The sequence below is a fragment of the Molossus molossus genome, unplaced genomic scaffold (assembly GCF_014108415.1).
Source record: "Molossus molossus isolate mMolMol1 unplaced genomic scaffold, mMolMol1.p scaffold_m16_p_23, whole genome shotgun sequence".
NCBI lineage: Eukaryota > Metazoa > Chordata > Mammalia > Chiroptera > Molossidae > Molossus > Molossus molossus.
The window spans coordinates 21,353,502-21,367,464 of record NW_023425359.1 but is presented as its reverse complement, the minus strand read 5'-3'; the positions used below and the strand labels follow the sequence as shown (position 1 = coordinate 21,367,464).

Genomic DNA, 13,963 nt, shown 5'->3' with positions numbered 1-13,963 from the left:
GAGGAAGGGAGAGGAAAGAGAGATGGAAACATCGATGAGAGAGAACATCGATTGGCCGCCTCCTGCATGCCCCGCACTGGGGATCGGGCCCACAACCTGGGCCTGTGCCTTGACCAGGAATCGAACCAGCGACCTCTTGGTGCAGGGTTGACGCTCAATCACTGAGCCACACCGACCGGGCATAAACTTTTTTCTTAAAACTTTATTTCTTTGGTTACCATTAATTATACCTTTCTCTACATTCCCACAACATCTCAGTGTGTATGTTTTTCAGGTATTTTATTCTCCATGCTCAAGTATACGTTTTGGAAGCAGTTTTTTCCCTGATTGAGATTCAGGTTTAAAAATGTTCTTTTTAAATATCAAAATGCCCAGCACGGTGCTCTGTATACACAAGTCCCAAGTTATTGAGGTTGAAAATAAGTTGGATAATTTAGGTGGAAAACACAGGTGTGTGAGCTGGGTGACTCTTCAGATCTCTTTCAGCTATATTTTATGTTATCGAATTTCATTTGACAGAGAAAGGTCAGCCAAGACATTAAAGTACTTAGCTGTAGTTTTTCTGAATTTCGTAGTAAGACTCGACAAGTGTTATATATTTAGTGCACAAAGTGTCCACATAACCAGCAGGAAGCCCAGCAATAAGCAGCCGTGAAGGTCAGGTGAAGCGGACTAGAATCCTGCCTTTCTGTACGCGTGCCTGTCATTTACTTCCTTAAATCTTCATTTCCTCATTCATCATCGAGGGAGAGTCCGAGAAGCTGCCTCAAGAACTGTTATGAGAATAAAATGAGCTGAAACATAGAAAGCATTTATCAGAGTGCCTGGGTCACACTTAGATCTCATTGAAATGATCGTGGATGATATTATTACAGGAGGAAGTTGTACATGCAAAACAATGCACTGTGCTTCTTGTACATGTCCCCCAGTTTGCAGAGTTTTCCTTTGTAGTTTTTTTTTTTTTTTTTTTCCACTTAGAGGGCCTTCCCTATTTCTTCTTATTTTTTCTTTATTACTTTTAGAGAGAGAGGAAGGGAGAGGGAGAAAGAGATAGAAACATCAATGAGAGAGAACATGGATTGGCCGCCTCCTGCGTGCCCCCCACTGGGGATCAGGTCTGCAACCTGGGCATGTGCCCTGACTGGGAATCAAACTGGCAACCTCTTGGTGCAGGGTCGACGCTCAACCACTGAGCCACACTGGTCGGGCGAGCCTTCCCTCTTTAATAAAAATGATTAAATTCACATTATTGTTTTTGGTGCATCGTATTTTGCCATTTTCTTCCATTCACGTTGCCTTCAGCACCCTGTACCTTGACTTTGGATTCATCCATGCTACCTGGTACCTCTTTCTTACACTTTCATCATACCTGCTGGCTTGATATGCATGCATCAAAGTAAGTCCCTTCTGGATCGTGTTGGTCTGATTTATTACTGTATCTCGCCAGCTACCCTTGAGGGAGACAGAAAACCCTGGATGGTACCAATTCTCCCTACTTAATTAACTAGACAACCAATTTTCCCATCATATTGAATTACACTGCTCTCAAATAGGTCCAACCAATTATACTTTCCCTTCTTTGTACTTTCCAGTTGTGATCAATTACTTGTAACCTGTGGTCATCTTCACATCACACTGTATATGCTGAAGGTAATTCGTAAAGTACAATCAACATGCAAAGTAAAGTTTGCAGTTGATAACAATAGCAATTGTTGCAGGGATACCTGGGTGAATTTGAAGTAAATGTTTTAGACTCAAATTAAATAACATGAGCAACTTGCTAAAGCAATAAGCCACAGATTCCCAGAATAAGGTATTATATGCAGTGGTTGGCATAGATTTCCAATTAAATGTTAGAGACTATGAAAGACATAACCCTTCGCATGTGATGTGACATTTCCCCCCAAATATCACCCATGCTCAGCTCTCTCATTATCTGATGATACAAAATGAGATTTAATTTAAGATGTGGGGTCAGCATTTCAGAGCTTTAATTTAAGAAATTTTATCTCATTCTACTTTTCAAAACCTTTGTTCCTCTCACAGTTGAAAGCTCACTGTGACTCTGGGAAAAATCTTTTCGGAAGGAAACCTGACAATATTGAATCCACATCTTTAGGTCTATTTCATTTCCTATCTGGGGATGGGAGGACAACTTATGATGGAATTGGACCCACCACTAAGGTATTTTGAACAAAAAGGCAGTAACATAGATAGATTTAAAAGATCACTGAGAAACTTAAACTAATTTGTTTTCGAATACCTCTTGGGAATCTGTAAATGTAGTGTTACAAATTCTACATTTTGACATTTGTCCATTTTGATGTCATTCGCAGGTTTATTTGAGCCCTCTGAAATACACATATATCCCTTTTACAATATCTTTACATTATAGCCCCTTTTCAACGGTGCAGGAATTCTTTGGAATAATTATTATGTTGACTTTTGCAATACCACGATTTATAAAAGATCACGATTTGCTATTAATTCTTGGCATCATTTCAAAGGTGGTTAGTTACTTAAACATAAAAATCCTTTTATTATTAAGTGTTTTCATCCACAAGGTGACCTAAGAGATAATTATCATACATCCTGGATTTTCCTGGTTAGTCTTGATTTTAAATATTTTGTCTGGAGAGGCCCAGGTTCGGTTCCTGCTAGGGGCACGTACCAAATAAATGAATAAATGAATATTCTGTCTGATTAAGAGATCATATCGTTTGAATTTATATTCAGAAATTAGAATCACCATGCCCCTCAGCCGGTGATTGTCAACCGTTGTGCCACAAGGGTTTTTAAAACATGTAATAATGCCTGACCATTTCGTCAGCAGCACTGTCCCTTAGATTGTCAAATGATAGCCAGCACAACAATCCGGTGTGAATGAATAAAAATTATACCAATTTTTTTTTTGTCATTTCGGCAACAATACGAATTTTTTGGTGTGCTGCAGAATTTGAGCAAGCAGTTCATGTGTGCCACGGGATGAAAAGGTTTGAAAATCACTGCCCTAACCCCTGAAGCGTTCATTCAACGGGTACTATCCTCACCCATTTTGCCATTTTCAATCTTTACAAACTCTTTTTGATCTGTGGGAATGACATTGACTTTTTTTTTTTATCTCTTTACTTTCTTTCCCTCTCTCTCAGTGTTATCTATATAATGTCACCAGTTGTCTGTGTTTTTATTTTACCTAAAAATCAAACCAGCATCACTTCATATAAGAAAGTTTATTTTAAATAAAACTATGATGACTTAAACTTTCTCACAGGAAAAGCAATCTCTATTCTATATCTACTCAAGATAACAGTATTATTAATAGTGATATGTGCCAGACGCTGTGATTAACTCATTATGAACATTACTCTTTGAATCCTCAAAAGGAGTATTATTATTATTATTTCTATTTTATTCTTATTGTTCTAACTCGCAAATTCTTAATCAATTATACTCTGCTGGTAGCCACTGTGCTGTGTGTTATTGTTGTTGTTTTTTCCCCTAATTTTATCATATTCCTTTTTATCATGTCTGCCTTTCAGTAACCTAGAATTAATCGTGTCCGTCAATATCCAGTGCACTTTTATTTATCCATTTTCATGTTCAGATCTTTCTTTAGCCTCGAATGACTTTTCCACATTGGTCCTCTATAAAAATCCTCACCAGTCTTCAAAGCAGAGTTTAACTTCTAAGTCTTTCATGAAGCCTTCCTTGGTAATTAAAATAAATGTCCTACTTTCTCAAACCAAACAAAAATTATATTAAATACTAACACACGAGTCTTGGTACTTACCGATTAAGTTCATTGGTCCTCTTACTAGAATTCCGCCTGCAGCCTCAAACCCAGAGCAAAGCGCAGAAGGTAGGAAAAGCCAAGTGTCTGCAGAGAGACACAGGGGCTTTCGAGTGGGCTCTAGGGTTAAAAACCGACTTGTACCCAAGAACCAACTTCTGTCTGTTGATTCTCTCAATTGTATTTTTCCATGTTATTCCTTGTTTCTCTCTTTTTGTCTTTTTCTTGCTTGCTTTCGTTTTATCTTTATTTCTTTTCAATGACAGGTGCATGTATAACTACTTTTCACTCTTTTTTAACATTTTTTGGGGGGGTTCTAATGTAAGCTTTACAACTGTCATGCTTGGAATGACTTTAGATTATCCAAGAGTTGCTGATACCTAGCAACCCTTGTTCAGTCCTAAGTGTTTCCTTGTATTTATTTCCTTATGTTCCCGTGTTCTAGCTTTTTCACATTTTTGCTTCTGAAGAATTTTCATTTTCTTGCCAGTTCAGCATATTTAAAAAAGATTTATTTTAGTTCAACGTATTTAGTTATTTCCATGATAGAGACATTTCACCATTTTGCTATAAATAGAAACTTTGTTCATTGTCTTTCATTATTTATTTTGTTACTATTTCAAAGGCCAGATATAAGAAAGAAGAAAAAAAGAAACTAGTTTTACCCACAGAAGCTTTTCTTCAGAAAGGAGCCATACTTAGCATTATTGATGAGTATAACCTACCCTTGAAAAACATTTTAATTACAGAAAGAAAAATTTGAATTTGAATGAAAGGAGTAAATATCATCATACTATGATAATCGCAAGTTTCAATAAATACATGGCATTTCTTTCTATCTATGATCACGTATAAGTGCATCTATGCACAAGGCTATTTGTGGGGACAGAGAGAGATGGGCGCATAACACAATAATTCTGCGGCCGTCTAGACATTCCCTCCTACATTTGACTAATAATGTTTTCTCATTTTTAGGGACTATTTAAAGATGTCTTTAATAGGAGGTTCAGTTCATCATAGTGCATTCACATAAAATAAAACACTAAGCATGTTTTGATATAAATTATATGTTTTAACATTTCACTTGTATTCTTAACTGTCAGTCAGAGTTTTGCAATATCATGTAGGGACGCCTCACTAAGTTTGGTTTCCGAACCTGTAAAGTGACCACGTACTACACACGCCACAGTATTTTGCACTCGGTAGAGACTCGAGGATTCAGAGAGGCCTTGCTCCTCAGGTCCATACATTTTTCAGAGAGATGATTTATTATTTGAGAAATTAGTACTGTCCGTTGTAATTTTCACGGTGAAGCAAGGCTATAAAAATTGAGCAGTGATAAAGACTGACGTAATATATTATTTTATAATCGTACTTTTTATCTGAATGTCGTAAAAATATTTTATGAATTTTAGGCATAGGAATTAGCCCATCTACTTTTGAGATACAACATTTATGTCAACCATTTATCCCGATCTGGTCCCTTTACGTCATGCTGACTCTGACTGTGACTGTTGTGCCATGAATCTGGATTATCTGTGCAAAGATAAGTGAGCTCTAGCACAAAAAAAAATGTAAAAAACAAAACAGATCTACCTGGATAGACGGCAGAGAGGGTTGCTACATTACATTGATCCATAAGATCAAGGTCAAGACCATTTTCCCTAAAATACTGCCCCTTCCCCCCACCCCCCGCTTTAGCTTTCATTCCAAAAGCATGTATCACCTTGAAGAGATCATAGATGTATTTCACAAGGTCATATATAAAAATTAATTGTACTTTTTTGTTTGTTTTTTTCACAATCTTTGGCCACACTTGACTCACAACCAGAATGTTTCAGTAGCCTCCAGAATGGCTAATTTAAATTCAGATTCCACTTTCCAACAACATCCTTCCCTTCCCTTCCCTCCTGACCCTGTCCCCCTCCCCCCATCGGCAGCATGTGTGGTCCACAGAGGACTTCATTTGGGCCTCGCTGGTTTGTCACCTGTTCCAGAGTGCGCAGGTATCTCAACTCCGCCTTATTGCGTCATCTGTAAACTAGCGGTCACAATTACAAGTGCCTTCCAGTGTTATTGCAAGTCATCCATGAGAAAACAGATCTAAAGTTATGATTTACTGTTGGGATCCTGTTTTCTGAGTATCCGTTGACTATTGCAAAGCAAACGATGTTTCATTGTTCAAGTACATACGTGAGATATGATGTACAGGTGATGTTTAACGTGTAAGTCCTTGTCAAAATCACACAAGATATCTGGAGATTTCTTAATCTTGAGAAGGTTAAGGTGTGCTTTTTTCTTACACAATTATATAAATTTAAAAGGGGAAATCAGAAAGAAAAAAATGACACATTATTTTTAAGTAAATGTACTTGATTTTATAGCATAGAACATTAAAAATCTAGGTGACAAAGTAATTTATTCAAGGTCATTAAGTAAATTTAGTGCAAAATATGTGAATATACAATCCTTCCTCTGTACAGGTTTCCCCCTTTTTTTTTGAACTTTTTAAAAATCAGTTTATTTTATACACAATGTTACCTCTCTATGAGATGACTATGTACTTCCTAACTTTTATATGAATGACTATTTGAATTACCAACTCATGGGGAAAAATTTAAATTATCTGTGATTTCCTTTTGATTGTTAATGTTTTTATTATAGAGTTAGTTGCTTTTTAAAATACCTGGGGGGAAAGAGAAGGTACTTATTGTGTCTAGGTTTGTAATTAGAAGAACTGAGTCATCTTCCATTGACTGGGCAAATTACCGGCAATTTTCCAATTTGCCAGATTTTCACATATATCACATGAATAACCGAACAATGGGGATGAGCCAAGTCCAGGGTAGTTCATTTGAGTTGGGTGAATTCCGTACCATCTGGACTTCTGGATTTGCTACCTTTGAATCGACCTCCTTCTTTCTGAAAAATGCCAGAACCTACTTTATAAAATGGCTATTCAAGCTCAAACCAGAACGAGTGAGGCCACTTGTTAGAATACTTCACTGCTGTTTTAGTCTAAAATGAATACACGGGGCAGATGACTGGCTTCTGATACCACAAGCTCATTTTTATTCTGTGTCTGTGAAATAATGACATAAAAATGTAGCCCAATTTCTTCGCATTTAACTTATATTTTCTCACTCCTTCCTTTTCAGTATTTATTGACTTTTCTTTTCTTTTGTTTTACCTAGTTGCAGCCTTTTAAGTAGAATATATCAATTTTTTAAATAATAATTTTAAAAAATTACTTTAAGCTGTCAGCCACCCTGACCCCACGTGAAATATTTCTGTCTTGTGAACAGTGTAATGAAATTGTCATCGGGAGCGTCGTCACATCATTTAACCATGTTTATGGGGACATCAAATATTGTTTCTACAAGTACCATACGGTTTCACTTTTATGTGGACCTAATGAACTAAATAAACTTACAAACAAAATAGAATCAGACTCATAGGTACAGGGAACAGAGAGTTGTCAGAAGGTAGTGGGGTTGGGGGACTGGGATTAAGCAAAAAAGATAAATAAATAAATAAATTAAAACAACTCATAGATAACAGCATGGTGCTTACTAGAGGGAAGAGGAGGGGGTAGAAAAGGGTAAATAGTGATGGAAGAAGACTTGCCTAGGGGTAGTGGACTCACAATACAATATACAAATAATGCATTATAGCATTGTACACCTGAAAGCTATATAATTGTATTAACCAATGTCCCCAATCTTAAAAAAAGAAAGAAAAAGTATTAAATTAAATTATTCACTGGGGATCTTCTTTAATAGGTGGCATGACCTCACTATTAAAGTTAACAAAAAGTGAACTTGCATCTGCCCCTAATGCTCAAACTTGGAATATTAAAATACGGTGTCTACTTGTTAGAGTTCTCACGATATCTTCCACCATAAAATCATGCCTCGGAATGTGCTCTCCTCATTTCGACGGTGATGTGATGATTCATTTTGGAAGTTACCATTTTTAATGTATGTTTCCCTCCAGTCAATGCATCAGAAAACACGGTTAAAAATCTATACATTCAGAAGTATTTTAACGTACGTTAATAACTTGCTAACAGACACAGAGCTCTGAATTTTGTGAATTGAACTGGTGAGGATGGGATTTGAAACTTCAGATATCTGACCACTAAGCCCATTGTCTTTTATTTTATTTTTTTAATGTTTCTCTTTATTGATTTTAGAAAGATAAGAAGAGAGAGGGAGAGAGATAGAAACATTGATGAGAGAGAACATCGATTGGCCGCCTCCTGCATGCCCCTAATTGGTGATCTGGCCCACAACCTGGGCATGTGCTCTGACTGGGAATTGAACCAGCAACCTCTTGGTGCAGGGTCAATGCTCAACCACTGAGTCACACCAGCCAGGCAACCCACTGTCCTTTGTAACACTTTACCTCCCCAAAATATTTAAATTCCTATGTGAAATGCAAATATTTTCCCCTTATTTATTAAGATAAAGATTTACTTGTTGAGTTAGAAATATAAAAAATAGAGACCTTAACCCTGCTGGTGTGGCTCAGTGGATGGAGCGTTGTCCCAGGGACTGAGAGGTCCCGGTTCGATTCTCAGTTAAGGCACATGCCCGGGTTGTGGGCTCGATCCCCAGTACGGGGCATGTGGGGAGCAGCCTAGGGGTGTTTCTATCTCTCTCTCCCTTCCTCTCTCTCTAAAAAAATCAATAAAAACATATATATATTTTTTTTATCCTCACCCGAGGACACCTTTCCATTTTTTTGTACAGATAGAGTGGGAGGGAGAGAGAGGAAGAGAGAGAGAGGGAAACATCGATGTGAAGGGACACATCGAGTGGCCGCCACCCGCACGACCAACCAGGGCCGGGGACAAACTGCAACCGAGGTACATGCCCTTAGCGGGAACCGAACCCGGGTCTCTCCGGACCACAGGCGGACGCTCTAACTGCTGAGCCAAACCGGCCAGGGCAATAAAAACATATTTTTAAAATATACAGACCTTATATTTATTTATTTTTGTAGAGAGAACCAGCCTGGGTATTTATTTTAGCTTAGTATATCTGTCCTTGGCTTCTCAACACTGATCAATAATTACCAAATCTGTATAATTACATGTATACGACTGATGAATAATTGTGATAAATAGTAACAGATATTACACTATACTCCAAAATTTAGAAGGAATTGAGTGTGCTTGTCACCTATTCCTCTCTCTCTTTCACTTAGATTGGATGTATATTTTTCACATCAAAATTTGCTAACATCTGTTCAAACTATTGTTTCAACTAACACATAGATAATATAAGTTGTTATGTTATTTATATCTGGAATGGTACGAACATGTGGTACCTTTATATTCCTATTAAATGAATTAACTTTGGGAATCATAGCAGTGACTATCGTCATTGAATTCTGTATTTTTTTTTATTAAAATGTAAATAAAACCCTATCTATTATACTACCAAATATGACTTAAAACAATATAAGAGAAAATTAAATAACTTTCAGTGGTTTTATAGCCCTAAAGATTTAACATATTTTAGGAGCTATAAGTATATATCCCTAGCCACACCGGACCATGATTTAAACATTCTCTGTAAGCCCCCGTCCATTTAATTTAATTTAATGCAATCGTCCAGATGTGACCAGTGACACTGAGAGAACTCGGTTCTTGTCTTCTTGAAGGAAAGATTTCAGTCGAGACAAAGTGCAGCAAAACCAGCAAGAACTTATTGGTCGCAGCAAAAACACACTCAGGACAGTGAAAGAGAAGAAGCCACAGGGGACCTGGGCGGGGCTGCTTTGGCTCAGTGGGTGGTCAGAGAAAAGGGGCCTTGGAGACAGGTTCAGGGGGTCAGCCTGGGACGAGCTGCCGCTGCCCATTGCTCCCCTGGTTGCAAGTCTCTGGGGTCCCTTAGAGGGAAGAAGGGGGAAGGGCAGAGCATGTCTGTCCTTGCCTGGGGGAGACCACACACTGGGTGCTGCGTGTTGAGGGTATGTATCTCTCACTTGCAGGTGGCAATCAAGGGGAGACCTTAGGGGAGGGGCTCAATAGAATATTCATCAGCTTTCCAGGTGTGCTTCTGCGGGGTCCTGGCCTCCACTGATTTCTCAGCACCAGGGCAGAGGGCCATCCATCGATGCAGCTGGTCCCCAGGCACCCAAGAGCATCATGTATCTGTTGTTGCAGCTTTTCTGGGCCTCGAGCTAAAATACAACTGAAGCCTTGATGCTATCTTCAGGGAGGTAAAGTCAGGGCTTTCAAACAACAAGACTAGGGATGTGAAAAGTCAGGGGGTCTGACCCACATGACTCTGGATATGCTGGGGAGAGCAGGTTCCCCTTCCTCCAGGCTCTTGTTTTCCCAGGTTCGCCCCTTGCTGGGCATCTGGGGCTCTCTGCCCTGCTGCGTTTCTATACCTGGCCCACCTTCCCACCTCTGCCCAGGCTGCCTACGCGTCTGCAACCAAGAGGCCGGAGCTACAATGTGTTCTTGTGGCTTTGCGGCCAGGGGCCCTCTTCTGTGCAACACGCTCATTTGTGTTTTCTACTCTGCGTTTGGCAGCCTCCCTGAAATACACCCGTCATGGACGGTGCTTCTCAGAAGTCCCGCATGTGCACATTTTACATAACTCGTGCTTGTCCTTGTGCTTTTATGCGCTTAGATTTACACCGCTAAACGCCCGGCCTCATCCAAAAGTACCTTCCAAGCTTTCAAACCCACAGCGCTGTTAAATGCTAAAACATGTGCTATTGGTGCATCAAGTGTCAGGAGGGCAAGCAAGGGGCCCCTCTGCCCTGCCAAGTGCTTAGCATTGAGCTGCTCTGAAAACACTCACTTTGGAGCCACTGGCGTCCGAACCCGGGGCAGGATTCCCTTTCTCCTGGCCAAGTGGAAGGAAGGCAGCATCGTGGGTGAGGTGCGGGCGCCCGTTTTATTTCTCACAGTGACACGTAATCAAAGCAGAGAAAAGCTAGCATTGATTATTAGTGGCCTTTCTTCGATCCGTGGGCTTTTACACATGTAATCAGGTTATTGCTCCTGCAGACTGGCAGGTCGGTTTCTGATGCTCACGCTGGCTTTGTCCGTGGTAGGGTCCTGCCTGGGTGTTCTGTTTGGTTTGAATATTCTCGTGTGCCTGCAGATTTCGGTGAAAACGGACAGAATTAAAATGATAAGCCGACCAGTGTAGTACTGTGAAAGGTGATGTAATAATAGCCTTGAGGGCTTAGACAAGCCACTTTATCTGGTGAAAATTAACGGATAAAGATTAGTCACTTCAACAACTGCTCCATCTAATTTTTGTGCTGCTTTTTCTTCGACAGTGAGTCGAACGTATCTAATGTCAACAGTGGTAGCGTCTATGTGTTGGGGGAACCAAATAGCTATGTATGATTTTAAAGAAATCATGGTAGCCCTGGCTGGTTTGGCTCAGCAGTTAGTGTTGACCCCCGGGACAGAGAGACCCGGGTTCGGTTCCCACTAAGGGTACGTACCTGGGTCGCGGTTTGTCCCCGGCCCTGGTTCCCTGGTTGGGGTCATGGGGTGGCAGCCACTCGATGTGTCTCTCTCACGTATGTTTCTCTCTCTCTCTCTCTTCCCCCTTCTCTCCCTCCTGCTCCATCTGAAGATAAATGCAAAAAAAAAAAAAAAAAAAATGTCCTCAGGTGAGGATGAAAAAAAGAAAGTAATCATGGTAGTGGATATATCTTAACCACAATGAGTACAGTTGTGTATTTACATATAATTTGAATACTAATTGAAAAGAGCAATGGCCATGTGGCAATGATGTAAGCTCTGTTGAGATAAAATGTGTTGATACCATTCTTGCCGTTAGATCTTTTCATGAGATGAGTTAGGATGAACATGAATACATATTGTGGTAGAAAAATAAACATTACATGGACACACAGAATAATAAATGCTTGCAAGTCAGAATTTTGAGCAGGCAAACATACAACCCTAATCAACTAATAGAGGCTCCTTAGTGCCAACGAAAACATTTTCAAAGTAATGTTCTGGCTGAGCTGGTTATGGCCCATTTGTGTGCTCTACAAAATAGCGGTGCTTCGAAAGGGCCAAGTTACATTAAACTCTAATGATTGTGCCTATTGCATTTGAGATGGCCAAAGTTATGATGGGAAGACATTTATGTCCTGTGAAGGCTTCAGGTAAAACACAGCGCTGTCCAGAGACAACAGTGTTCTTATTTAATAGAAGCACAGTGTGTCTGCTGGGAAGACACGGTCGATGCCTTTAGGTAAAAGGCTCTCATGATAACTATACATGACAGCATGTTTTCAGTCCAACACTCCATTGCTTTCTTTTTCCGAAATTTAATGCATGCCTGGTCGAGTTGCAGCAGCGGTGAACCTTGTCTTCCAGAAGGAAAAAACTGCACCCATAAGTCTGTGATGTATGCGTAACCATTGGTTCTTTGTTGTTTTCTCGCGTTACTCCAAGGTCAAAATGTTGCCCACAGTCATAACGTACTAGATTTATTGCGAGAAAGCCAGCAAACAAATCAACGAGTAACTGCAGAATCTTGGTAGCTTTAGGTGACAAGATTTCTTTTTAGCTCAGGCATGCGTTCATCCCAGCAAGTTGTAGGTGGGGGGTGGGTGGTGGACCAGGCTAACCAAACATGCTCATCGTTTATTGGTCAAAGTAAGCCACATGGACATACAAAGAAATGCCACTAATAGGACACCAATAAATGCCACCGTACCCTGTGGCCCTCCAAAAAGATACACAGAGTATTTTTATTCATATCTAATTACTACTACTTACAACATGGTACTTAACTGTGCAAAGATGACTTCTTTCATTTAAAGTGTACTTATCACCACTTTTCAGGATTAAGTGGGTGTTTTCTCTCTGGGTTTTCACCAAAAATGTATGGAGATTGTAACAATGATCACATGTTATCATACAAGCCATGTGTGGTGAGTGGAAATGACACATCCCGGGTCTCAAATCCACATCTGTGTTTTCTATACAAATCACCCTTGTTGGATATACATGATAGAAAGCAAAATATTTTACTTCATTCTTTATATGAAAATATTAAAAACCGGCCAAGAGAAGAATTTCAGATTAGCCATTCCCTCTTGTCAGGAAGATGACAGTTTTCTACAGTGACTAGCAACACTGGTTTCGATGAATGCTTTTAGTTAGGTGGATTGATTAATTAGCTTCCGTCTTGTTGGTTAGACTCCCAAGGAGTTTCCTTTGTAGATCGGGTTGTTGCATGACAGGGAATCAGTTGGCGGCACAGCAAAGTGTTTTCTCCAACTAAAAGGTTCGTGGTAAATTGAGACTGTAGACACCATCCAGGTGAACAGACTGAGGCACCAACAGGTACCTAAGAGCTGAAGAGTCCTTGGAAGCTTGTCCAGCCGTAGGCTCTCCGTAGCCTTACAAGGTCTGTGAATGTAAGGGGAGAGAAAACATATTTCAAGTGAGTGAGATTAGTAACATTTATACCCCCAAACAGTGCTACATTGGCCAGAGGAGTTGTGCTAAATAAGCTATTGCACGTAAAAATATTTCAAAGCCTTCACATTGCAATGAATTCATCCCCCATTTTATCTTGCTTCGTATCATCTTTGAACCCTGGAGGTCAGAGGTTTTCTTAAATTCATCTATATTACTAGCAAGATTTCTGATCATTATAGACAGTAAAGAGTAAACCGGTAATAATTTTTTTTATTAAATTAGTGTTATTAACTGATTTCAGAAAATGACAAATTTGTTAAGACTGTTGATAACCAAACCTGCTGTTTCTCTCATTTGGCCACTCACCCTTAAAAGTCATCCTGGATCTAGAGAAATTGCTAATCGGGTTGAATTTGGGTTTCAAAATATGTTGTCAACAATAATTATTGTAAAACAAAACAAAACAAAACAAAAACAAACAGCCCAGTTTCTCATTTGATCATGTTTTTAAAATTCTTCCACAGCTCCGGAATATCCTTGAGGTTTTATAAGTTTCACTCTGAACTGAATCGACAAAGGAATCATTAGGGTGATGAAAATAAATTCATTCTCTGTTTTTTAACTTCCTTAGAAAATGAAAACATATTGCCTTAGTTTTTCCCTCTTAATAACTCTATACTCAAATGCGATGCATAATGAAATCTTTTTTTTCCTGAGTCCATCTTTTCTTGGGGGTGGGGGGAGAATCA

The 13,963-nt window shown here is 39.4% G+C and overlaps 1 protein-coding gene across 2 annotated transcripts in view; it reads left to right on the top strand.

Annotated features, from left to right (window-relative positions):
• The window catches only part of BRINP3 (BMP/retinoic acid inducible neural specific 3), a 197,024-nt gene that overhangs the window by 76,705 nt on the left and 106,356 nt on the right, over nucleotides 1–13,963 (top strand). The gene's annotated exons all lie outside the window — the stretch shown is intronic.